Source organism: Rhinopithecus roxellana, chromosome 14 (genome assembly GCF_007565055.1).
Source record: "Rhinopithecus roxellana isolate Shanxi Qingling chromosome 14, ASM756505v1, whole genome shotgun sequence".
NCBI classification, from domain to species: Eukaryota; Metazoa; Chordata; class Mammalia; order Primates; family Cercopithecidae; genus Rhinopithecus; species Rhinopithecus roxellana.
Genome location: NC_044562.1, coordinates 485,937 through 511,868, shown reverse-complemented (window position 1 = coordinate 511,868; position 25,932 = coordinate 485,937).

The following is a 25,932-nucleotide window of genomic DNA, read 5'->3' as shown; positions in this document are numbered from 1 at the left end:
TCCATGGAGATGAAACATTAAAGATGGCCGAATAGGAACAGCTCCAGTCTCCAACTCCCAGCGCGAGCGACACAGAAGACCGGTGATTTCTGCATTTTCAACTGACGTACTGGGGTCATCTCACTAGGGAGTGCCGGACAATTGGTGCTGGTCAGCTGCTGCAGCCTGACCAGTGAGAGCTGAAGCAGGGCAAGGCATCGCCTCACCTGGGAAGCGCAAGGGGGAAGGGAATCTCTTTTCCTAGCCAGGGGAACTGAGACACACAACACCTGGAAAATCGGGTAACTCCCACCCCAATACCGCACTTTAAGCAAACGGGAACACCAGAAGAATATATCCCTCACCTGGCCGGGAGGCTCCCATGCCCACGGAGCCTCCCTCATTGCTAACACAGCAGTCTGCGGCGATCTAACCGCAAGGCAGCAGCGAGGCTGGGGGAGGGGCGCCCGCCATTGCTGAGGCTTAAGTAGGTAAACAAAGCCACTGGGAAGCTCGAACTGGGTGGAGCTCACAGCAGCTCAAGGAAACCTGCCTGTCTCTACAGACTCCACCTCTGGGGGCAGGGCACAGCTAAAAAAACAACAGGGGAAGCAGCAGAGGCCTGAGCAGACGCGAACAACTCTGTCTGACAGCTTTGAAGAGAGCAGTGGATCTCCCAACACGGGGGTTGAGATCTGAGAACGGACAGACTGCCTGCTCAAGTGGGTCACTGACCCCTGAGTAGCCTAACTAGGAGACATCCCCCACTAGGGGCAGTCTGACACCCCACACTTCACAGGGTGGAGTATAGCCCTGAGAGGAAGCTTCCAAAGGAAGAATCAGACAGGTACACTCGCTGTTCAGCAATATTCTATCTTCTGCAACCTCTGCTGCTGATACCCAGGAAAACAGGATCGGGAGTGGACCTCAGGCAATCTCCAACAGACCTATAGCTGAGGGTCCTGACTGTCAGAAGGAAAACTATCAAACAGGAAGGACACCTATACCAAAACCCCATCAGTACGTCACCATCATCAAAGACCAGAGACAGATAAAACCACAAAGATGGGGAAAAAGCAGGGCAGAAAAGCTGGAAATTCAAAAAATAAGAGCGCATTTCCCCCTGCAAAGGAGCGCAGCCCATCGCCAGCAATGGATCGAAGCTGGTGAGAGAATGACTTTGACGAGATGAGAGAAGAAGGCTTCAGTCCACCAAACTTCTCAGAGCTAAAGGAGGAATTACATACCCAGCGCAAAGAAACTAAAAATCTTGAAAAAAGAGTGGAAGAATTGACAGCTAGACTAATTAATGCAGAGAAGGTCATAAACGAAATGACAGAGATGAAAACCATGACATGAGAAATACATGACAAATGCACAAGCATCAGTAACCGACTTGATGAACTGGAAGAAAGAGTATCAGCGATTGAGGATCAAATGAATGAAATGAAGCGAGAAGAGAAACCAAAAGAAAAAAAGAAGAAAAAGAAATGAACAAAGCCTGCAAGAAGTATGGGATTATGTAAAAAGACCAAATCTACATCTCATTGGGGTGCCTGAAAGTGAGGGGGAAAATGGAACCAAGTTGGAAAACACTCTTCAGGATATCATCCAGGAGAACTTCCCCAACCTAGTAGGGCAGGCCAACATTCAAATTCAGGAAATACAGAGAATGCCACAAAGATACTCCTCGAGAAGAGCAACTCCAAGACACATAATTGCCAGATTCACCAAAGTTGAAATGAAGGAAAAAATCTTAAGGGCACCCAGAGAGAAAGGTCGGGTTACCCACAAAGGGAAGCCCATCAGACTAACAGCAGATCTCTCGGCAGAAACTCTACAAGCCAGAAGAGAGTGGGGGCCAATATTCAACGTTCTTAAAGAAAAGAATTTTCAACCCAGAATTTCATATCCAGCCAAGCTAAGTTTCATAAGGGAAGGAGAAATAAAATCCTTTACAGATAAGCAAATGCTTAGAGATTTTGTCACCACCAGGCCTGCCTTACAAGAGACCCTGAAGGAAGCACTAAACATGGAAAGGAACAACCGGTACCAGCCATTGCAAAAACATGCCAAAATGTAAAGACCATGGAGGCTAGGAAGAAACTGCATCAACTAATGAGCAAAATAACCAGTTAATATCATAATGGCAGGATCAAATTCACACATAACAATATTAACCTTAAATGTAAATGGACTAAATGCTCCAATTAAAAGACACAGACTGGCAAACTGGATAAAGAGTCAAGACCCATCAATCTGCTGTATTCAGGAGACCCATCTTACATGCAGAGACATACATAGGCTCAAAATAAAGGGATGGAGGAAGATCTACCAAGCAAATGGAGAACAAAAAAAAGCAGGGGTTGCAATCTTAGTCTCTGATAAAACACACTTTAAACCATCAAAGATCAAAAGAGACAAAGAAGGCCATTACATAATGGTAAAGGGATCAATTCAACAGGAAGAGCTAACTCTCCTAAATATATATGCACCCAACACAGGAGCACCCAGATTCATAAAGCAAGTCCTTAGAGACTTACAAAGAGACTTAGACTCCCATACAATAATAATGGGAGACTTCAACACTCCACTGTCAACATTAGACAGATCAACGAGACACAAAGTTAACAAGGATATCCAGGAATTGAACTCATCTCTGCAACAAGTAGACCTAATAGACATCTATAGAACTCTCCACCCCAAATCAACAGAATATACATTTTTCTCAGCACCACATCGTACTTATTCCAAAATTGACCACATAATTGGAAGTAAAGCACTCCTCAGCAAATGTACAAGAACAGAAAATATAACAAACTGTCTCTCAGACCACAGTGCAATCAAACTAGAACTCAGGACTAAGAAACTCAATCAAAACCGCTCAACTACATGGAAACTGAACAAGCTGCTCCTGAATGACTACTGGGTACATAACGAAATGAAAGCAGAAATAAAGATGTTCTTTGAAACCAATGAGAACAAAGATACAACATACCAGAATCTCTGGGACACATTTAAAGCAGTGTGTAGAGGGAAATTTATAGCACTAAATGCCCACAAGAGAAAGCAGGAAAGATCTAAAATGGACACTCTAACATCACAATTAAAAGAACTAGAGAGGCAAGAGCAAACACATTCGAAAGCTAGCAGAAGGCAAGAAATAACTAAGATCAGAGCAGAACTGAAGGAGATAGAGACACAAAAAACCCTCCAAAAAATCAATGAATCCAGGAGTTGGTTTTTTGAAAAGATCAACAAAATTGACAGACCGCTAGCAAGACTAATAAAGAAGAAAAGAGAGAGGAATCAAATAGATGCAATAAAAAATGATAAAGGGGATATCACCACCGACCCCACAGAAATACAAACTACCATCAGAGAATACTATAAACACCTCTACGCAAATCAACTAGAAAATCTAGAAGAAATGGATAATTTCCTGGACACTTACACTCTCCCAAGACTAAACCAGGAAGAAGTTGAATCCCTGAATAGAGCAATAGCAGGCTCTGAAATTGAGGCAACAATTAATAGCGTACCCACCAAAAAAAGTCCAGGACCAGTTGGATTCACAGCTGAATTCTACCAGAGGTACAAGGAGGAGCTGATACCATTACTTCTGAAACTATTCCAATCAATAGAAAAAGAGGGAATCCTCCCTAACTCATTTTATGAGGCCAACATCATCCTGATACCAAAGCCTGGCAGAGACACAACAAAAAAGAGAATTTTAGACCAATATCCCTGATGAACATCGATGCAAAAATCCTCAATAAAATACTGGCAAACCGGATTCAGCAGCACATCAAAAAGCTTATCCACCATGATCAAGTGGGCTTCATCCCTGGGATGCAAGGCTGGTTCAACATTCACAAATCAATAAACGTAATCCAGCATATAAACAGGACCAAAGTCAGGAACCACATGATTATCTCAATAGATGCAGAAAAGGCATTTGACAAAATTCAACAGCCTTTCATGCTAAAAACGCTCAATAAATTCGGTATTGATGGAACGTACCTCAAAATAATAAGAGCTATTTATGACAAACCCACAGCTAATATCATACTGAATGGGCAAAAACTGGAAAAATTCCCTTTGAAAACTGGCACAAGACAGGGATGCCATCTCTCACCACTCCTATTCAACATAGTGTTGGAAGTTCTGGCTAGGGCAATCAGGCAAGAGAAAGAAATCAAGCGTAATCAGTTAGGAAAAGAAGAAGTCAAATTGTCCCTGTTTGCAGATGACACGATTGTATATTTAGAAAACCCCATCGTCTCAGCCCAAAATCTCCTTAAGCTGATAAGCAACTTCAGCAAAGTCTCAGGATACAAAATTAATGTGCAAAAATCACAAGCATTCTTATACACCAGTAACAGACAAGCAGAGAGCCAAATCAGGAATGAACTTCCGTTCACAATTGCTTCAAAGAGAATAAAATACCTAGGAATCCAGCTTACAAGGGATGTAAAGGACCTCTTCAAGGAGAACTACAAACCACTGCTCAGTGAAATAAAAGAGGACACAAACAAATGGAAGAACATACCATGCTCATGGATAGGAAGAATCAATATCATGAAAAAGACCATACTGCCCAAGGTTATTTATAGATTCAATGCCATCCCCATCAAGCTACCAATGAGTTTCTTCACAGAATTGGAAAAAACGGCTTTAAAGTTCATATGGAACCAAAAAAGAGCCCGCATTGCCAAGACAATCCTAAGTCAAAAGGACAAAGCTGGAGGCGTCACTCTACCTGACTTCAAACTATACTACAAGGCTACAGTAACCAAAACAGCATGGTACTGGTACCAAAACAGAGATATAGACCAATGGAACAGAACAGAGTCCTCAGAAATAATACCACACATCTACAGCCATCTGATCTTTGACAAACCTGAGAGAAACAAGAAATGGGGAAAGGATTCCCTATTTAATAAATGGTGCAGGGAAAATTGGCTAGCCATAAGTAGAACGCTGAAACTGGATCCTTTCCTTACCTCTTATATGAAGATTAATTCAAGATGGATTAGAGACTTAAATGTTAGACCTAATACCATAAAAACCCTAGAAGAAAACCTAGGTAATACCATTCAGGATATAGGCATGGGCAAGGACTTCATGTCTAAAACACCAAAAGCAACGGCAACAAAAGCCAAAATTGACAAATGGGATCTAATTGAACGAAAGAGCTTCTGCACAGCAAAAGAAACTACCATCAGAGTGAACAGGCAACCTACAGAATGGGAGAAAATTTTTGCAATCTACTCATCTGACAAAGGGCTAATATCCAGAATCTACAAAGAACTCAAACAAATTTACAAGAAAAAAAACAAACAAACCCATCAAAATTGGGCAAAGGATATGAACAGACATTTCTCAAAAGAAGACATTCATATAGTCAACAGACACATGAAAAAATGCTCATCATCACTGACCATCAGAGAGATGCAAATCAAAACCACAATGAGATACCATCTCACACCAGTTAGAACGGCAATCATTAAAAAATCAGGAAACAACAGGTGTTGGAGAGGATGTGGAGAAATAGGAACACTTTTACACTGTTGGTGGGATTGTAAACTAGTTCAACCGTTATGGAAAACAGTATGGCGATTCCTCAAGGATCTAGAACTAGATGTACCATATGACCCAGCCATCCCACTACTAGGTATATACCCAAAGGATTATAAATTATTCTACTACAAAGACACATGCACACGTATGTTTATTGCAGCACTATTCACAATAGCAAAGACTTGGAATCAACCCAAATGTCCATCATGTGACAGACTGGATTAAGAATATGTGGCATATATACACCATGGAATACTATGCAGCCATAAAAAAGGATGAGTTTGCGTCCTTTGTAGGGACATGGATGCAGCTGGAAACCATCATTCTTAGCAAACTATCACAAGAAGAGAAAACCAAACACCACATGTTCTCACTCATAGGTGGGAACTGAACAATGAGATCACTTGGACTTGGGAAGGGGAACATCACACACTGGGGCCTATCATGGGGAGGGGGAAGGGGGGTGGGATTGCATCGGGGAGTTATACGTGATATAAATGATGAATTGATGGGTGCTGACGAGTTGATGGGTGCAGCACACCAACATGGCACAAGTATACATATGTAACAAACCTGCACGTTATGCACATGTACCCTAGAACTTAAAGTATAATAATAATAAAAAAAATTCCATGGATGTTTATATAAATCCCCTAGCTGGATTGCTTGACATCCAGCTCTTCTCTAGAATGTTATATTATTTTTAAAGCATCTTCAGCTTTGATTAGTTAATGGCATTCTATTGTAAGTTAGTTTCCTTATAGGAGAGGAATAATACTGGTATTTCAAGTACTCTGTTGCCTTTAGAATTCCCAAATCTGACTACTGACTTAAGATCTATAAACAGCAATATTCACATTTTATACAGTGTCTTGTCCTGGAAACGTCACTATCACAGTAGCAATAGGCTGAAGGTAGTTGACTAGTTGACCTCACTGAGAGGGCTAATATACTTTTGACATTGAAAATACGGTGTTGGAGCATATGATTCTGTGATTTAAATTGTTCCCTTGTGATTGGGTTGCTTTAATATCTGAATATTAAATTGCTGTCTTCAGAAAACAAACCCAGACATAGAAACACATGCTTGCAAGGAGAGAGCAAAAGACTGCTGTAGTCCAAGAAGATTTTCCACTAGTTCTATTTTGATTCCATTTTAATAGAAAACTCTCTAGAAAAAGAATTGCTAGTGAATTTCAAGATAGAAAGGGGCTATCTGGCAACAGAGGTTGTGGAATAAAAGCAGCATGGAGAAATACTTGAAGTCAAAATGAAGAGAAGTAAATGGTGCCAGAAAATAAAGTATCATTTTGACCCCCCCCCAAAAAAAATCATAAGATAAAGGAAAAAGAGAGACAGAAAATTGTAAGATTGAACTTAATTATTTTTGAAATTTATTTAACAAAAATAAAAGGGTGAATTCTAGTGAAAGTACAACTCATATGTGTACACTTTAGTATTTTTTGGTTGTTCGGTTTGCTTTCTTTTTGCTAACTGATATTAATTCTCTAAGTCTGTAAAGCACTTTCTTGTGCCTTTGGCTATTTTCCTAATTCAGAATTATTTTAAGTGAGTGTACTGAGGTTTTGGAACAGTTATTTAAGGTAAAAGTTCAACCCAACTTTCTCTAGGGAAAACATGTTAGATAGATCATTTGGTAATTCAGGAGGAAAATATCAATTTTCTTGCTAATATTTTAGATTTGATTGTCTATGCGGGTTTAAGAGTTTAACAGAATAAACAAATGTAGTTCAATGTCACTCAAAAAAGTACCTTTAATATTCCAAAGAACCATGATGATAAAGAAATTTAAAGAAGCTGGGGAAGGCTTTTTGAGAGATGAAAGGTTCATGGAAAAAAAAAATTGTATTATTCCATGAGCTTTTCAATATTGCTTTGTTTCTGACTATTGTACTTTTTTAAAAAATCAAAGAAAATTGAGTCAAATTCAATTTTTTTTTTTTCAAAATAGAAAATTAGTATATCACCTCCTTGGATGCCCAGGGTATGGCTGGACATCAAATTAATCGTTCTCATAAAAATTTTAAAATAACCTATTTGCCATGAATATTTCATTTCTACATCTCTCATTTAGGACACTGATTTGTGTTTTTAAATGTTCTTAATGACACTTTATTTAACTTTTCATAGCTAAACTAAATATATCCTTTTTAAAAGATGAAAATAACAACATTTATTCTAAGAAAGTCATCAGTGTTCAAATTCCAGAGTGTAATGTATCTACCCCATAGTATAATTATTTCACCAGAGGATTTAAAGCCAGCAATCAAAGTTGTATTGTGTGTAGAGAAGGAATAGCAATGTAACTATGGGGGAAAAGTAGAAGTTGAGAAATTGCCCTCTGGGCAAAATATAAGTGGGGAAACTGCATGATTTATTGCCATGTACGTGGTATTAGCATGTATGTGGGTATAACAAATTAAACTTATGTTTCTACTAATAAGTAAACCAACGAATGACAGTATCCAGAGAACAAGTCTCTAAGAAAATGTACCTGATAGTTTGGTGGTTACTAAATTAGCCTTTTAAATTTTAACGATGGTGTCATGGAAGGAGCATCGTATTTCATAGCTTTGGAAACACAATGCAACTTTAGAAACACCACAGGCTTTCTAAGAAATCCTTTGCTCTCTGTAAATAAGTATTTCAAAAGTATTGTTACAAAAGCATTTTTGAGATTTCTACTTCTTGGCAGAGTATATATTGCTGTATTTCCTCAAAGGGGTCATCTATTCCAAAACACATTTAAATACAAATTATTGGATTGGAATTAAAATTTGTTTGATGTTTTTGTTGTGAAATACTCCCAACCTACTTTAAAGTTATTTTTTCTTTCAGTTTAAAATATCATGTCTTTGGAAAAAAATGTTTTTTACCTTTTAAATCAAAACCTTGGATTGCATTACAGGAAAAACAAATCTTGTAACAGAAGAAAAGTAAGGTTGAATAGCAAATAAATTAGATTCAGACTTGAGATAACAGAAATAGCTGTAATCAGAAGATATGTTTTATTATTACAGATGGAGATAATGGTGAGAAAAGTGTGGGAGAATGCCTAAGGCTTATTTTAAGACAAATGTAACAATATATTACCTACATGGCTTATTTTCACATATGTGTTTTTTAAAAAAATGCCTTTTCTGGAAAGCAAATTTATTGCAATCTTTCATATGGAAGATTAAAACTGACAAGCATTTGTTGAGTATTTTCAATACACAATAACTATGGGTCATGTTATGTAGAGTGATAACCAAATTACATACAGAATAATTCCTGTCTTTTAGGAGCTTACAATCTCTTCAAAAAACTTATAAACTTGAGAAAAAAATTGGGTACATTTTAGTATCAAATGTGTCAGATTTTCAAATTCAAGAAAGACAAATACCAAAAGAAACAATATGCATATTTGCTCATCAGACTTTGAGGAATCAGGTCTGTGAAGTAGCTTAGAGGGAAATAATAGTATTTTAATAGAAAAATGGTTGGGATTAGTTATAGAATAAAGGAAAGAATAAAAAAAGTTCATTGAAAATTTTTGATTATGGGTCAGGGTACTTAAATTTGAAAATAATCTGAAGTCATGGTCTAATTAAAAAAAAATTCTTAACTTTTATGGACTGCATTTTCCTCATATATCAAACTGAAAGTTAGATTAGACCATTTTAATACATTTTCTAGGGGTAGAATTTCAGTGGCCCAAAGTGGTATATAGGAAGCTATTGTAAGTAATCAAATTGACACCCAGCGTAAGAATTTACTAATTATTGATAACCAAATACAATTGCTATATTCTTTAGGAGTAGGACATTTAAAGATGCCTACAGCATCTGTATGGACTCTTCAAAATGTTATTACAAGATTAATGATAGAATGATAGACTACAGATAAAAATGAATACATATATATTCACTGAACTTTAAATTACCATATAATATACAGGATTCTTATTTGCTAAATCTGACGACAAAAACTGAGCTAGACTTTTCTTCATTGATTTCACTGGACTGCATGAAGGGCCTATGTTTGAAATCTTTCCAGACCTTATGAAATTATGTTCATAACTCTTAATTTTATCTTTAAAAAAGTTTCTAAGGTGAGAAATGATTTGAATGAAGTTATTGACAGCAAGACAGTAGCAAAGAATTTTTGCTGAAAAGTGTGTAGAGTAGATAGAGGAGGTGTTAGGGTCTATGCGTCTATCATAATGACATTAGTTGCATGGTTCTTTCAGTTAGTACTGATGAAAATGCCAACATCCAGAACCATAAGATTTTTATTTTATTTTATTTTTGAGACAGAGTCTTGCTCTGTCGCCCATGCTGGACTGCAGTGTCACAATCTCTGCTCATTGCAAACTTTGCTTCCTGGGTTCAAGCAATTCTTGTGCCTCAGCCTCCCAAGTAACTGGGACTACAGGTGTGCCGCTGTGCCTGGCTAATTTTTTTGTATTTTTAGTAGAGACGGGGTTTCACCGTGTTAACCAGACTGGCCTTGAACTCCTGACCTCACGCAATCCGTCTGCTTCAGCTTTCCAAAGTGCTGGAATTAGAGACGTGAGTCACTGCGACCGATCAGAACCATAGAGATTTTATATGATCGACCCTGTACGCTTATTTATGTGTGTGAGTCTCCATTTAAAGGTGGAGATCTCAATGTTATGACTACAAAATGTGTTTGTGACTTAACATCTATTTATCACCTGGACCCGAAATTCATGGTGAAATCTCCAAGGAACACATTTTTTTTGGGGGGGGGTGTGGGCCGGGGATGGGGGGTGGAGACGGAGTCTTGCTCTGTTGTCCAGGCTGCAGCGCAATGGTAAGATGTTGTCTCACTGCAACCTCCGTCTCCTGGGTTCAAGCAATTCTCTTGCCTCAGCCTCCTGAGTAGCTGGGATTACAGGCACTTGCCACCATGCCCGACTAATTTTTTTTTTTTATTTTTAGTGACGACGGGGTTTCACTGTATTGGCCAGGCTGGTCTCGAACTCCTGACCTCAGGTGAATCCGCCCGCACCTGGCTCACTTTTTCATTTTTTTTTTTTTTTTTAGTATCACTTTTTGGTGTCAAAACCTCTGCTTTCCTTTGGGAATAGATCATAGCCTCCTTAATTATTTAAGATATCTCTGAATACAATACATAAACATTGAATTTTGTTGTATAGTTCTATGAATTTTAATGGATAGATAGATTTATGTAACTATTAAATACAAATACAATCAGGAGACAGAGTAGTTTGATCAGCCCCCCAAACTCCACCATTCTTGCTTTTACAGTCTCATTCTAACCCCAACCATTTGCACTGGTAACCATTTATTTATTCTCTCTCTTTCATTATGGTTTTGTCTGTCCATGAATGGAATTGTATGTGTCATATGTATGTATGTATTATAATTGTATGTATGTATTATATGTAACCTTTTGAGGCTAGCTTTTCTCACTCAGCATATTGTCTTTCAGAGTCATCCCAGTGACTGTATGTATCAGCAGTATTACATGACTATACTATAGTTTGTTTATCCATTCACTAATTGAAACACATTTTTTTCTTTCCCAGGTTTTGGTCATTATGAATAGTTTATTCACATATATTTGCTACATATATTTGTAAACAGGTTTTTCTGGGAAACCTACGTTTTTATTTCTCTAGGGTAAGTACCCTGGAGTAGAATTGGTGGGTCATATAAGTGAATGTTTAATTGTCAAACTATTATCTAGAGTGGTATAGCATTTTGTGTTCTCACTAGCCAAGTATGAGTTCCAGTTTCTCTGCATCACTGTTCGCACTTGGTATTACCAAGATTTTTTCAGTCATTCATTTTAATAGGTGTGTTGTAGCTCACTGCGGTTTTAATTTGTATTTTCCTAATGACTCATTCTTGTGAGCATCGTTTCATGAGTTTATGTGTCTTTCACACGTCCTCTTTGCTAAAGCACCTGTTCAACTATCTTGTCCAGCTTTTAATTGGGTTGTTTCCTTTCCTACTGTTGAGTTTTAACATTGTGGATAAAAGTCCTTTGGAGGACATGTGACTTGTAAATATTTTCTCCTAGTTTGTTGATAATCTTTTCCTTCAATTAACAATGTCTTTCACAGCGCAAAAGTTTTCTTTTAGATGGAGATATTTATCAATATCTTTTTTGGTGTGTTATGTTTTTGAAGTTATGTCTGGGAACTCGGAGAGAGGAGCTGTTATGGGTTTGATTGTGTTCCACCAAAATTCTGTGTTGCATTCTCAAATCTCAATACCACAGAATGTGATATGATTTGGAAATAGGGTCATTGTGCATGTTACTAGTCAGGATGAAGTCATAGTGGAGTAGGGTTGGCCCCTAATTCAATATGACTAGTGTCCTTATAAAGAGAGTAAATCTGGATACAGACATACTCACAGGGAGAATGCCTTGTGAAGATGAGGGCAGCAACTGGGATGATACAGCAGAAGTCAAGGAATGCCAAAGACTTTCATCAAGACTCCAGAAACTAAGAAAGCAGGACAGAAGACTCTCCTTCACTACCAAGAGAAGGAAGCAACCCTGACAACACCTTGATCTCGTATTTCTAAGCTACTAGAACTGTGAGATAATAAATTCCTGTTGTTTACACAGCTCAGTTTATTGTACTTTATTATGGCAATCCTAGGAAATTAATACAGAAATGCTGATGTCCCAACTATAATTGTAGATTTTTTTCCAGTTCTAAAAGTTGTCTAATGTGTTTTAAAAGTCTGTTGTTATATGCGTACTCATTTAGAGTTGTTATTTCTTAGTGAATTAATATTGGTATCATTATACAATGTCCCTTTTTATTCCCTTTAAATTACTTTGAAGTCTTCTTTTTTATATATTAATATAACAAATCGAATGTCTTCCCTTGTCTCCTTCCTTCCTTCCCAGTGAATTAACATTTTTGGCAATAAAATTAACAGGCCATAAAAATTACGTTTTTAAAGGGTATTTTTTAAAAACTATATTTGCAAAGTTTTGCAACCATCATCTTTGTCTTGTTCTAGAAGATGTCACCACTGCAGAAAGTAAGCCCCCTACCCGCACCCCCCGGCTTTTGACATGCCGTAATCCCCTACCCCCTGGCTTTTGACATGCTCTAAATCTTCCTGTTTCTGGATACTTGTCTATTTTGAGAATTTCATATAAATTACATCATATAATATGTGGTCTTTTGTTTCTGGTTTCTTTCTCTTAGCATAATGTTTTGAATATTCATCCGTGTTATAGCAAGAATCAGTATTTCAATCACATAGTCAATAATATTTTATTATATTTATTTCGTATTTCTTCTAATTTAATGTCTCCTTCATTTTTAAAGTATAGTTTTGCTAAATATAGGATTCTTTGTTGATAGTATTTTTTCTTTCACCTATTTGAATATGTGATCCCACTTCCTCTGACATTCACAGTCTGATAACAAAATCAGTCCATAACCCTATTGATGATCACTTGTAAGTGTTGACTCAGTTCTGTCTTGTTGCTTTAAAAAGTCTCTCTGTTTTTGTCTTTCAACAGTCATTTCCTGCTTGCACAGACCTTCAAAATTAACCCAAGTTGAAGGTTTAGGACATTGTCAGGTTTGTATTGTCTGTGCATATAGTCCTGGGGATGTTCTCCTATGTTTCCAGGTGATCTTCTAGATTCCCAGGAATATAATGGAGCTTCAAAACCTCTCTAGTCATCTCATTCTCCAGTTTTTCCTTTAAAACCTTTTTGGTTAGCCTATTGTTCACTCCAGTGATCAACCACTTCTTCATGTAGCCATGTATTTCATGAATTGTGCCTAATTGCTTTCAATAAATGCCCTTGGAGACAAAATGGTTCATAGCGGGAGACCCCCAATTCAGATCTAATACAAACAGCTTCGCAAGTAGAGATTTCCAGGTTACCACTAGCGACATCAAATAATAACTTTGTTTGGAAATAAAAGTGCTCTAGTTCTATTCTGCTTCCTTTAGTAGTTGCCAGAGTGTTTGTTTTCACTATGATTGAAGTTATTGGTTTTCAAGATAACTACCAAGCTGGACAGAGGTGGGAATAGAGCAAATTAAAATACCACCAAGTTTGCTGTTCATACTTAGTTTTTGCAATTTTTTTTCCTTGAAAAGAACGTCCTCTGGATTGCTGCAAGTTTTTGATTAATTTTCAGCATTCTGAAAAGTTAAATATTATAGTTCACCACTTTTCTCATTGCTTTTATGGAGAAAAAAAATTAGAGGTCTTTATTTTGCTGTTTTCACTGATGTTCACCCTTTTATGTTTACCCCACCTATATCGTTATATTTAAACTAAGTTTTATGTAGACATCATGTAATTAACCCATGTATTTTAATTCATTCTGATAATCCACATATTTTAGTTGGTTTACTTGGACCATTTACACTTATTATTTTTAATATGTTTACAATTAGCTCTTTCATTTTATTCTTTGTTTTCCACATATTTCCTGTATATTGGCTACTTTCAAAAATTTAACTTTTGTTTTTAACAGATTTATTTTGATGTTTCCATACACATATTTACTTGACTTTTTCCTGGTCAGGGTTTGATCAGCCTCTAATATCTGTAGGTTTAGATTTTTTTACGAAATTTTAGATTATTTTAACTATTGTTTATTTCAATTTTTTTTTATTATCACGTCTTGTTTTCCTTTCCTGTGCTCTGATGACATGAATATTAGACATTTCGAGGCTTTAACTATTTTCTGAAGATTTTTGTCAATTGTTCCCACTATATAATTTCTATTTATCTATCACCAAGTTTACTAACTTCCATCTGTAATCAATCTAATATTTTTATCTTCTACTTATACATGTGTTTATTTATTTATTGCTGAGTTTTCCTATTTTTCCATTGACTTCAAGATATTTACAATTGTCTGTTAAAGTATTTTTATGGGAGCTTCATTAAAACTTTTGTTGGATAATTCTGCAATTTGTTTTATCTCAGAATTGGCATCTGTTGATTGCCTTTTTTTCACATGAGTTGAGATTGTTCTGGTTCTCAACTTGCTAAGTGATTTCGATTACACCCTGACACTTATATATTATCTTTCAAGTCTCTGAGCCTTGCTTAAATCCTGAGGAGAATATTGATTATTTTTTAAGGAAATTGATACAGTTGGTTTAAGGTTATAAGTTCCAACCTGCCTTCTGTGGGCAGTGCATCCAATGTCAATGTAGTTTTCAAATATGTTTGGATTTGTCCCAAGTATCAGTCATCTACTGGTCAGTCTGGGACCTGGGCTCTGGTCTAACTGTTAGTTGACTTCTCACATATTGTGTTATGCTCACTGGAATAAAACTATTTGTGCACAGTTTGAAGCTCATCCCAGGAACTTATAAACAACTTTGTAGGATTGCTTTGCTTTCATCACGATCTTTCTGATACTGTCTATGTCTAAAACTCCTCTTTGGTCCTCTGACCTGTAATCTGGGAATTTGATGGCCCTTCCCTGCTGTGCTCTTTTGTGGCTATGCCCACATCTGAGCCCCACAGGCAGGAGAACAGACAGACAGAAAGATTGAAAGCAACGGAGGCTTGCCCCACCTTTCTGGGATCACAGCGTCCTTGATCAGAGGGAAAAATTTATCTCCTTCTGAGCTGTGGCCCTACTGGGCCTCTATTGCTATTAATATTGCTTTCATTACTGGATTGCTCACGTGGCTGGCACAAAACAAAATGATGATTTTTTCTAAAAAAAGTAAGAAAGAAAACAAAAAGCAAAACAAAAATCGGCATGTTATTACTGCTCTGAGTGTTAGGACTTCCCTGTCCTCCTCCTCAAGCCAGAACTAGAATCCTTCTCCTGAAGGACCACAAGGTGTCCACAGCCTTGTGTCCACTTCTGACTTTTGGGTGTCATTGAGATCAAATTGGAGGATACCAGAGGAAGAATAAAATTACAAACTCACTGCCATCTCATTCATATTTCATGCCTCCCCCCTCTACATGGCACTATTTACTTTTTAGAGTCATTGAATAGTCATCCCATAGATGCTGTACATATTTTGTGGATGCATTTCATATGATAAACCACATGGCAAGTGCTTACACCATCTCACCTAAAACAAGAACTACAGTAGATTATTTTTTAATACAATTGTATCCCTGTATAATCCTTAAAAATATTTACTGAAAGGCAGCAGAGTGGTTTTTATGTCGATTAGCTTCTGAGCCAGACTGCCTTAGTTCTAATGCTAACTCAACTACTTAGCAGATGCAAGGTATGTACAGGTTGTTTGAACACCTTCTGCCTGTCTTCTCGTATTTTAAAGGAAACAACAATAATGATAGTATCTTGTTTTCAGTAGGTTACCTATTTAATATATGTAAGTTCTCCTCTTAGTAGTTGACACTCAGGGAATCCGTATAAACTTTGTTGTTCCTCTATTTTTAAATTAAAAAGTATAGGGTTTTTTTTTAACCATCTTAATTGTATAATTAAGTGAAAAATGTCCACTGTACATAGTAGAAATGTTGGAATATATCTGAAATCACTTTGTTCATTAAGACTTTGTAAAAATGCAGATGATCTCTTTCTAGTTTAGGTTGCCACTTTCCCTTTTATCCTTACTACTTCCTTCAGTACATTATATAAGATCGTCCTGTGAAGATGCAGGGTGAATGACCCAGTCTCACCACTGTAGCAATTAAATCACATAATCAGAAAGTTAATTTCATAGCACTTTGAGAAAGTTATTAATCGTTGATGTACATATTTCAGAGAAAGTCAAACATTGGGCAGAGGGCAGAGGCTGATAGTCATGCATCAGCCAGGATTCAAAGGAAACTTAAAACCAAGCTTCCTCAGGATGAAGATAACAATCAGAAGACTGATGCTATAATGTGGAAAAAAGAGCAGACCATCTCTCACTCTTCCTCTTTCACTGAGGGTAGGTCACAAAGAGCACACTTTGGAGGTTGCAGAAAATTATTAACCAGAATTTTTTCCAGTAATGTCCCCAAAATTTAAGCAGAAAATCAAATGGAACATACTTTCACACTTGCTGCCTGGACAAAACAAGAACATAACATAATTCTGTTTGAAGGATATTCTTAATCATATCTAGCCTAGAGGAAAGAATATAGTGGTCTGAAAGAGTTTATGAACTCTGATCAAAAGTTAGGACCATGTAAGGGTGTGTGTGTGTGTGTGTGTGTGTGTGTATACTTATCCATGTATGTATGAATGTATGTATGGATACACATATACAGATATGTGTATACATATATATGAAGAACACTTAGTTTAGTGTATCCTCTTGGTTTTGAGTACTTTGTTATTTAGTGAGATAAAGAGGGATACAAATAACTATTTCATTTATTTAGTATCTCAAGCCTAAAGAAACCTTAGGATACAAACTCATTAATGTGCCAGGCAGTAGCAGAGTGAGACATTTCTAATGAGAAGCATCATCAAGTGTTCTACACCAATGCCATGTTTCCAGTAACTGCTATGTATAAACACCCTATAACGGGATTATGAGCAGTTGACAATCATTAAAATGTATAATGTATTGATGAATTTGACACTTGAACATTTTGATTTCAAATAAAAACAACAAAAAAATTTGAATTAAAATATTAGAAAACTGGACCTAAACTGGCTTAAGCACAAAGACCATTTTGGTTCTTATGCAACAGAATGTTGACAGGCAGGGCTTGGTTTTGGCATGGCCAGAATCAGAGCTCCATGGTATCACCGAGACAAGATTTATTGTATTTGTTGCCTTTGTCTGGAAATTCCAGCCTCTATGTGGAAGCAGTGGGTACTAAGGAGTTGGTTGGGGGTTTGGGGAAGTGCCACGGAGCAGTCTACCCTCAACAGGAAGACTATTTTATCATTGTATTGTTTAGCATTGTCAATGAATAGTGATAATACAAGGCACTCCTTTTGCAGTTTTTAGTATTGTTTTAAAGGTCTCTATGCACAATGCGTATGCTATTGCCTGGACCTAGAGTATACAACCCCTGCTCTTACAATTCCCACATTGTGTGGAAGGAGCATGATGACAGCAATTCCACCCTCTATATTCTTTCAGGAAGAAAGATACCTCCTTTTCTCTCAGACATCGCAGTAAAACTCTTATTGTGTCTTGATCTCTCTGACATGGGCCCCATGTTTTTCTGAACCCATGCTTTGGCCTAGCAGATTGTTCTCTACTGAGTGGGCCAAGCCAAGGAGGGCCTATGCTAACTGTACCCATGACATAGAAGGTAAGAGAAGAAAAGAGGTGGCTTCCCAAAAGAATTTTTTTTTTTTTTTTTTTTTTTTTACTGTAAGAAGGGTGGAGGCGAATGGATGCTGCACAATTTAGTCAATTTGCCTTAAAATTATTTATGCATTTTGTCTAAATGATGTAGTGTAAGGATGAAAGTGTTAATTATTACATGTGTCCTATAGGTAAGAAGTACATAGAGCTAGCATTCCAGGTCCAGAGAATTGCAAAGGTAGAATTGCTAACTTCTTAACCTTTAACTTTATTACCACAATGTACATTAGAGGGCCATGTGTTTGAATCATACATCTTTTAGAGAAATAGACAAAACAACACAGTGCTCAGAGAACATGTGCCACTTATTACATCTATCTATTCTAACTCTGTGACCAACAACATGCATGGAATTTTCAGTGAGGTCCGTGGTTGCATGTGTCTTTGGTTAAACATGTGAACTTCCGTTTATTGTTTATTTGTCTTGACAGGTTGAATCACAACCATAAAATCCAATTAAATGGGTCTTTGAGAAGTAATGACACAACTGATTTCAACCGTGTAATATACGTCCTGTCAAGGTATATTTTTCCACATAAGTGTAGATTCCATAGGAAAAAAAAATATCGGAATTGTATGGTATTGTACCACTCTACCACTTGGTTAATTATAGCATACCTGACCTGACAGTTACGGACTATATCAGAAATTGACAATTGGTCCAGGGGTCAAATCCAACCCATTTCTTGTTTTTGTAAATGAGGTTTTGTTGAAACACAGCCACACCCATTTAATTGTTTATTTTCTATTGCTGCTTTTGGCCTGCAATGGCTCAGAAATAATCGTATCTACAATCTTTCCTTCTATGAAAAAGTTTTCAATACCTGGGCTATATGATTGGCTGACATTTATCAAGCACTTACTATTTGCCAGGCACTGAGGTAAATACACTAAATGCATGATATAATTTTATTCTTGTAACAAACTTACAATGGATTACTATAATTTTTCTAGAAATGAGAAAAAAAAGAAATTGAAAGATAAAATAAGTAGCCCAATGTCGCATAATCAGCATGCATAGAGATCCAACTGAAAAGTAGATTTATTTTTGAAATTTAAAAGCAATTCATTTAACCACTACTTCCTCACATTCTGGAAGTTTTCTAATTTCTCCTAGGTGCAAAAATAAGACATTTAAATTAAGCAATATGGAGTAACATAAAGTGCTTTTGAATTGGGAAATAGAAATCAAGGTTCTAGGCCTGATTTTGCTGTTAGATGTAAGAATAAAGAAATCACTTCAAATTTCCTGACATCAACTTCTCTATAAAATTAGGCATTACTCTGAGATGACCACTGAAGCCTCTTTCAATTCTAAATAGTTAAGATGCTCAACTACCTAAAAAAAAGAAAAACAACTTCCTGTTTCTAAATAATAAACTTAATATAATCTTAATAAAGTTTGCTTTAACTATCTATATGAAAGTAGTTTCATGACAAGAGGAAATATTACTAAAATTGAAATGGTTCTGATTTGTGTGTTGATTATTTGGCAACTTACCTGTATAAAAACTAGTCAAAATAACTAATTTGGGTGCAACTCTGGAGACAATGTTAAGCTATATGGAGAAAATTATATATTAAGAATAATTTGTTATTCCCACTTATGCTCCTTTACCCTAACTAGATTTGATATGCTATTATAGATACTTGTTTACATTTTAAATTATATAACATGAAAAATGTAGTTCTTTGTTCACAGGGTTAAATTATCGAGCTATGCTCCTTCTTAAGATAATGGCATGTGATTCCTGTGGGTATCATTCAGAATAGAAAACTCTGCTAACCCCCTAAATGAGTTTGCAACTGCTGAGGGCACACTTCATATTATCTTTATCTGGTCGTTTGAGGAGGATCAAGAAGTTTGTTCTTACAACATTCAAATTTCCTCTCAATACTTCTTATGCCCTGTAGCAGCCAGTTTCAATGAAACTTAACTAGAATCCTCTTCTTAGCGAGCAAACAGCTAATACTGAGGGACACAGACAAATCGGAACAGTTTGACATATGTATTTGTCGTGATTTGTCAAAGACTGTAAACAGCTGAGAGAAACAATAGAAATATAGAAAGATGAGTCTCTCTGTGTCATAAAGAAATCTATCAGCTAATCAGACTGGAAAAACCATTCCTGTGTCCATCACGTAATGCAGAGATATTACCTGTCAACTTTAAAGACAGTGACAAAGTTTGATTAGGGAACCAGTCCTCCTACTGCTTCCATGCAGAATGAGCACTCTGCACAACCACACAGAGCTTCTTCGGTGGAGTTTTGTTGGAGGTACATATGTGCAAGGAAGTAACACATGGTTTCTAAGACATGCACCTGTGTGTGGATGTGCGTGTGCAGGTGTATGCGCCATCCATTTTCCTAAAACATAAGAATCAAGAGATGTAAGTTTTATAAATCTAGAAAGGTAAAGCTGAAAAACGTTTACACAACTTAGCTGTTCTGAACTGGGCTTAACTTTACCATACACATAAAGCATCCTGGAAACTCCAACTGAGAAAATACCCTCGGGCCATATTCTTTGGCAAAAGCTGGCTCCTAATGTCTAATCGGCCTGTATAATTATACAGCTGACATTGGATGTATTCAAATGCTAACCTTGCTGTCACTGTGGCAGTGGTGGTATGTTTGTATGGTGTGTTCAGTATGTGTGTGAATGTGTATGTATTTCCAAGGGTTATTTGGAACCATAGCACAATGGCTGAGGTCAGATCAGCCTTCTCAGTACAGCCCTAATGATGTGACTGGAAATGAATGAAAATTTCCAAAATAATTTATTTGTTATTCTCGGATTCAATGTGCACGTGTATCCACTTTCTTAGTTTATATTATCTTATCAATATACTATTAATTCTAATTTAATAATAATAACACTATCTCTGAGCACCTTTTTTCAAAAGAAGCATTTCTTCCTGGGGCTTTGAATGAACGTTAATTCTTAGAAAGGATTTTATTTCAAACTTATGAAACATTTATACAATAAATCATCTGTAGATGTAAAATTACATCATCTGGTTATATTTATGTTCATGACTATAATGTGACTTTTTTCACTTCGCATAGGTCTGTGCTGCTGTCAACCTCAACCTTTCCAAGCGGCATTTTCATTTAGAGTCTTATCATTTTATAATTATTACTTTTCAGAACTCCTAGGGAGTGAACAAAAGCTTCCTCTTTGTATTTCCATTGTTATGTTTCTTTGAAGAACAAATTAAATTTCAATCCCAGCCAAAATAAACTTTTAAATGGCAAAATAAATCTAGAATTATGTGAAAAAAAATAAAAACCTAGGGAAAGCTTGACTCTGGCTATCACAAGTTCAGGTGTATTTAAGATAATTTACTACCATGTTTTCTTTTGTTTGTGTGAGGCTGTGGCACCACGTGCTCCCTTTGTAGTAGAAAAGGGAGGAATGAACTAAAGTCTGAAAAACATTACTACAAATTGAGCTGAGGAAACTAGTTAGTATATCATTTTATCTTGTCCTGAAAACAAAGACACAAAGCTGAATTCTCTTTCCCAGCTTACCTTCCATCTGTATCTCTTACATATACTCGTTTTCTATTAGTGTTAATGATCTGATGGTACGTAGATGTCTATAGTCTGACTCTATAAGGTGAACTTCATTGGCTCAATATACTGATAAAAAAAAAAAAAAAAAAGAACAATCCCCTTGGTATAAGGCTATTTACCTAGTCTTCTCTGGATGCTATTTACCTAATATCTTCCCAAGTATCTTGAGTCTATGGAAACAAAACAGACAATTTCATTTACTATACTTAACTGATACTCCAAATGGGCTTCAGTGCTCTACATTTATTAAAGTTATTATTTGACTTTCACATAAAATGACTTAATAAGCTCACTTGGATCTGTCCCTGCAAGTTGCCGTATTATAGAACCTTTTCCCCACTCAGTTCATCATATTGCTAAAATAAATTACTTTCTCTCTTTGTTTTGGCTTCCCCTGTGTTTTCCTTTGATTTTCCTGTTCATTTCATCTACCCTTGTGCTTGCTTCTGAATTCTTACCTTTCCTCCTGCTGAGTGTAAACACACCTTCAGGCTGTACTGCTGGTCAATTAAAGAGAGAAATAAAAGCCAAGCTATTTTAGTAAAGAAGCTATTGCATCTTGACTCTAAGAATAATGGAAATGCAATATCGTGAACATATACATTCACAGGAGCTCAAAATATTCTAAACGAAGTCATTAAGTGCATTGTGAAGAATGTTTGAAACAACACTTGGCAAATTCTTCTCTAAAGGGGCCTGTGTGTTCCCTAATTTGGTAAAATTTCTCTTATCCCAGGCCTACCACAGTGTTTACATAGTATTGTTTTTGTTTTTACATTGGCTCCTTGTTTTACTCAACATGAACATTTTATTAGTTTTATGATATTTATTGCTCTTTAAAGTTTTTTGTTTTTGTTTTTGCTTTGTTTTGACCTTTAATTACTTTACCCATTTAGTCTTATTCTTCCATTTCCTAGTTCCCTTTCATAACTTTTTAAATCCTCAATTTTAACTTGTTACATAAATATATTTATACACACACAACTGAACTGATCTAATGAGGTTTTTTTTTTTTTTTTTTTTTTTTTTTTAAGTGTTGGTGCTATCCCAGAACTGCTATGCAGATAAAAATGTTCTGAGGATCCTTGTGTCAATATTAGCAAATGAAAAAGGATTATGTTGACACTGGGTGCTAGAACTAAGGCCTTCCGATGGAAGAGTTATTTTAATGTTCAATATCCCAGGACATTTTGTGGTCAGTGGGAGAAACAGCCCAAGATATGAATTCTTATCTTGAAAATAATAAAATGAAATGATGCTTTATTTTTTGTATGTTGACATATTTTTGTCTCTCTATCAAGATTTTTGGCAGCTTTTTTTCTTCTATTTATAAATAGAGAATCGGGAGCTAAAAGAGGGAAGTGAGTTTTTAAAAGATATGTGGTTGGTAGATTTTTAAACTTGACTTAAACGTTGGAATCTTGACTTCAAGTCCCTGTCTACTTTGCTGTCTTTTGGGCTAGCATGGCACTGAATTTCAAAATAGTTTAGTGACCAAGTGCCAACTCTCTGAGATCAGATAGATTTGGGTTAAATTCTATTTCTGCCATTTTGTATTTGTGTAACATGGATTTGGTAAATTATTCAATACTCTCTTTACCTGTAAAGTGGGAAAATAATAGCATATCCTCGATAAGTTCTTGTTTTGAAGTGAAATAACAGGGATATACCTGAGCTATAGTAAGAACTCATTAAATGTTAGTTGTAAGTATCATCATTATTATTGATGATGATATTAAGAGGCAGAACCACTAAGTCAACTACTTTTGGGGTTTAATTATGTCATTCCACATGTTCTCATTTTTTATTGTTACATACATGGGTAGCATGAAACTGACTATAATGATGATATTTCAATTTGTGAGACTAATATAAATGTTACATAAAGAACAATGCTCGACATTCCACTGAGGCTAGCAGAACTCACCTTGCAGAATTTACCTAGATCATGCGAACCAGTTAGGGTTCTCCAAGTAAATGAATTAATTATATATCATATATCATATATTGTTTGTATATATATCATATATCATATACAGTTGACCCTTTGACAATATGAGCTTGAATTGCATAGATCCACTTATATGTGGATTTTCTTCCACCTCTGCCACCCCTGAGACAGCAAGAACAACCCCTTTTCTGCCTCCTCCTCCTCAGCCTGCTCAATGTGAAGACAATGAGGATGAAGACCTTTATGATGATCCACTTCCACTTAATAAAGAGTAAATATATTTTCTCTTTCTATGATTTTCTGAATAACATTTTCTTCTCTCTAGCATGTTTTACCTTAAGAATACAATATATAATACATATAACATAAAATATGTGTTAATCAACTGTTCATGTTACTAGCAAGGATTTCAGTCAACAGAGGGCGATTAGTAGCTGTTTGGAAAGTCAAAAGTTATACACAAATTTTCTACAGTAGCAGAAGTTGGTGCTCCAACCCCTGCATTGTTCAACTATATATATAAAGCCTGTTGAAGTTTTATCTCTCTATGTAATAAAATAAATCTTTTGTTTGTTCATTTTAGGAAATATTTATTTTAAGAAATTTTAAGAAATTCCATGATTGTGTAGCTGGTGAGTCTAAAACTGATAGGGCAGGATGTCTATGTTACATTCCTGAGTCAGAATTTCTTATTTTGGAAACCTCAGCTTTTGTTCTTAAGACCTTCAACTGATTAGATAAGGCCCACCCAAGCTAAAGGGGTTACTCTCTACTTAAAGTAAATTGATCATAAAAGTTAATCACATCTACAGTGATATCTTGATAGATAACCCAACAACTGGACACAGTGGCCTAACCAAGCCATAAAAATCATCATCCAATGTTTTGGTGTAGACAACTAGTAAAGGTGTTGGGGAATTAGAGCACTTCGGTGGCAGAAACTGGAGACAATTTTGTTGTTGTTGTTGTTGTTATATTTAAGCAAAATAAAAGTTAATTTTAGTTCATTTGCACACCATGAGTTAATTTCAAAGGCTTTCAGAAAAGGGTCAATACATTGTTTATGAGAAACAATAGTAAAAGTTATTTTAATATTCTGAATGTAATATAAAATCTTATACAATAAAGTACGTTGATTTTACTTTGGGGGAGGTAGTTTAACAAGATTGTTAAATAGCCCAGGCTACTAAAAGGGTTAAAAATCTTTTATCTGAAGCTTGTCTATTAGTAGCGTTTTCATGCATTTTATTTTTTGTTAATATTTTTGTTTTTTAGATCTTTTAACTTTTATTTTAGATTCAGGGGTTAATGCAGTTTTGTGATACAGGTAAACTTGTGTTATGGGGATTTGTTGCACAGAGTATTTTGTCACCCAGTTACTAAGTCTAGTACCCAATAGTTATTTTTTTCTGATTGTATTAGTCTGTTTTCATATTGCTATAAAGAACTACCTGAGACTGGGTAATTTATGAAGAAAGAGGTTTAATTGACTCACAGTTCTGCAGGTTTAACAGGAAGCATGACTGGTAGGCCTCAGGAGACTTACAATTATGGCAGAAAGTGAAGGGGAAGCAAGTACCTTCTTCACATGGTGGCAGGAGAGAGAGGAAGAGAGAGAGAGAGAGAGAGAAGGTGGAAGCATCATACACTTTCAAACAACTAGATCTTGTGAGAACATACTCACTATCAGAAAAGCAAGGGGTATGTCGGCCCCCATGATTCAATCACCTCCCACCAGGCCTCTCCCCTGAAATGTGGGATATAGATTTGGGTGACGGCACAAAGCCAAACCATATCACTGATCCTCTCCCTCTACCTACCCTCCCCGCTCCAGTAGGCCCCAATATCTGGTGTTCCCCTCTTTGTGTCCATGTGTTCTCATCACTTAGTTCCCACTTATAAGTGAGAACATGCAGTATTTGCTTTTCTGTTCCTGCATTCATTTGTTAAGACTGACAGTCTCTATATGCAAAGGCAGGAGTCTAGATCTACTCACATTAGTTAGACTCAGTGTAGTTTGTTGAGTAGTTAAGGGCCTCTGCTTTCACCTGTTCCTCCCAACCATGTGCGCTTTGGCAAGTTTCTAATTCCTATGTGTATCAGATCCCTTATCAAAGTGGGTGCTAACGATACTTGCCCCATAGTGGGAGGGGGTTTTCTAGGAGCAAGTAAAGCAGTACTTTAAATCCCACAGGACAATGCCTGGCCTATATTAGTAGTAGATACAAGTTAGCTATTTTTATTATTTTTTCTGGTCTCCAATCTTTACGTAGCTAGTTCAAAACTGGGACATGTTTAATAGTGAAAGAGACATTTGTAAATATTTACCCTGATAAATAAAACACAAAGCAGAGTGTCTAGGGCACGTCAGGCCATACGGTTTACCTAGCCGTACTGATACTTGCTGTGAGTTTCCTTTTAGAGTTGGAGGTGCTTAACAAATTAAGCTTCTTAACTCTTTGAAGTTGTTTTTTTCTTCTTCACAAGTGGTTAGTCATCACATATAGTTTGATTCTGGCAGCTAGGATGGACA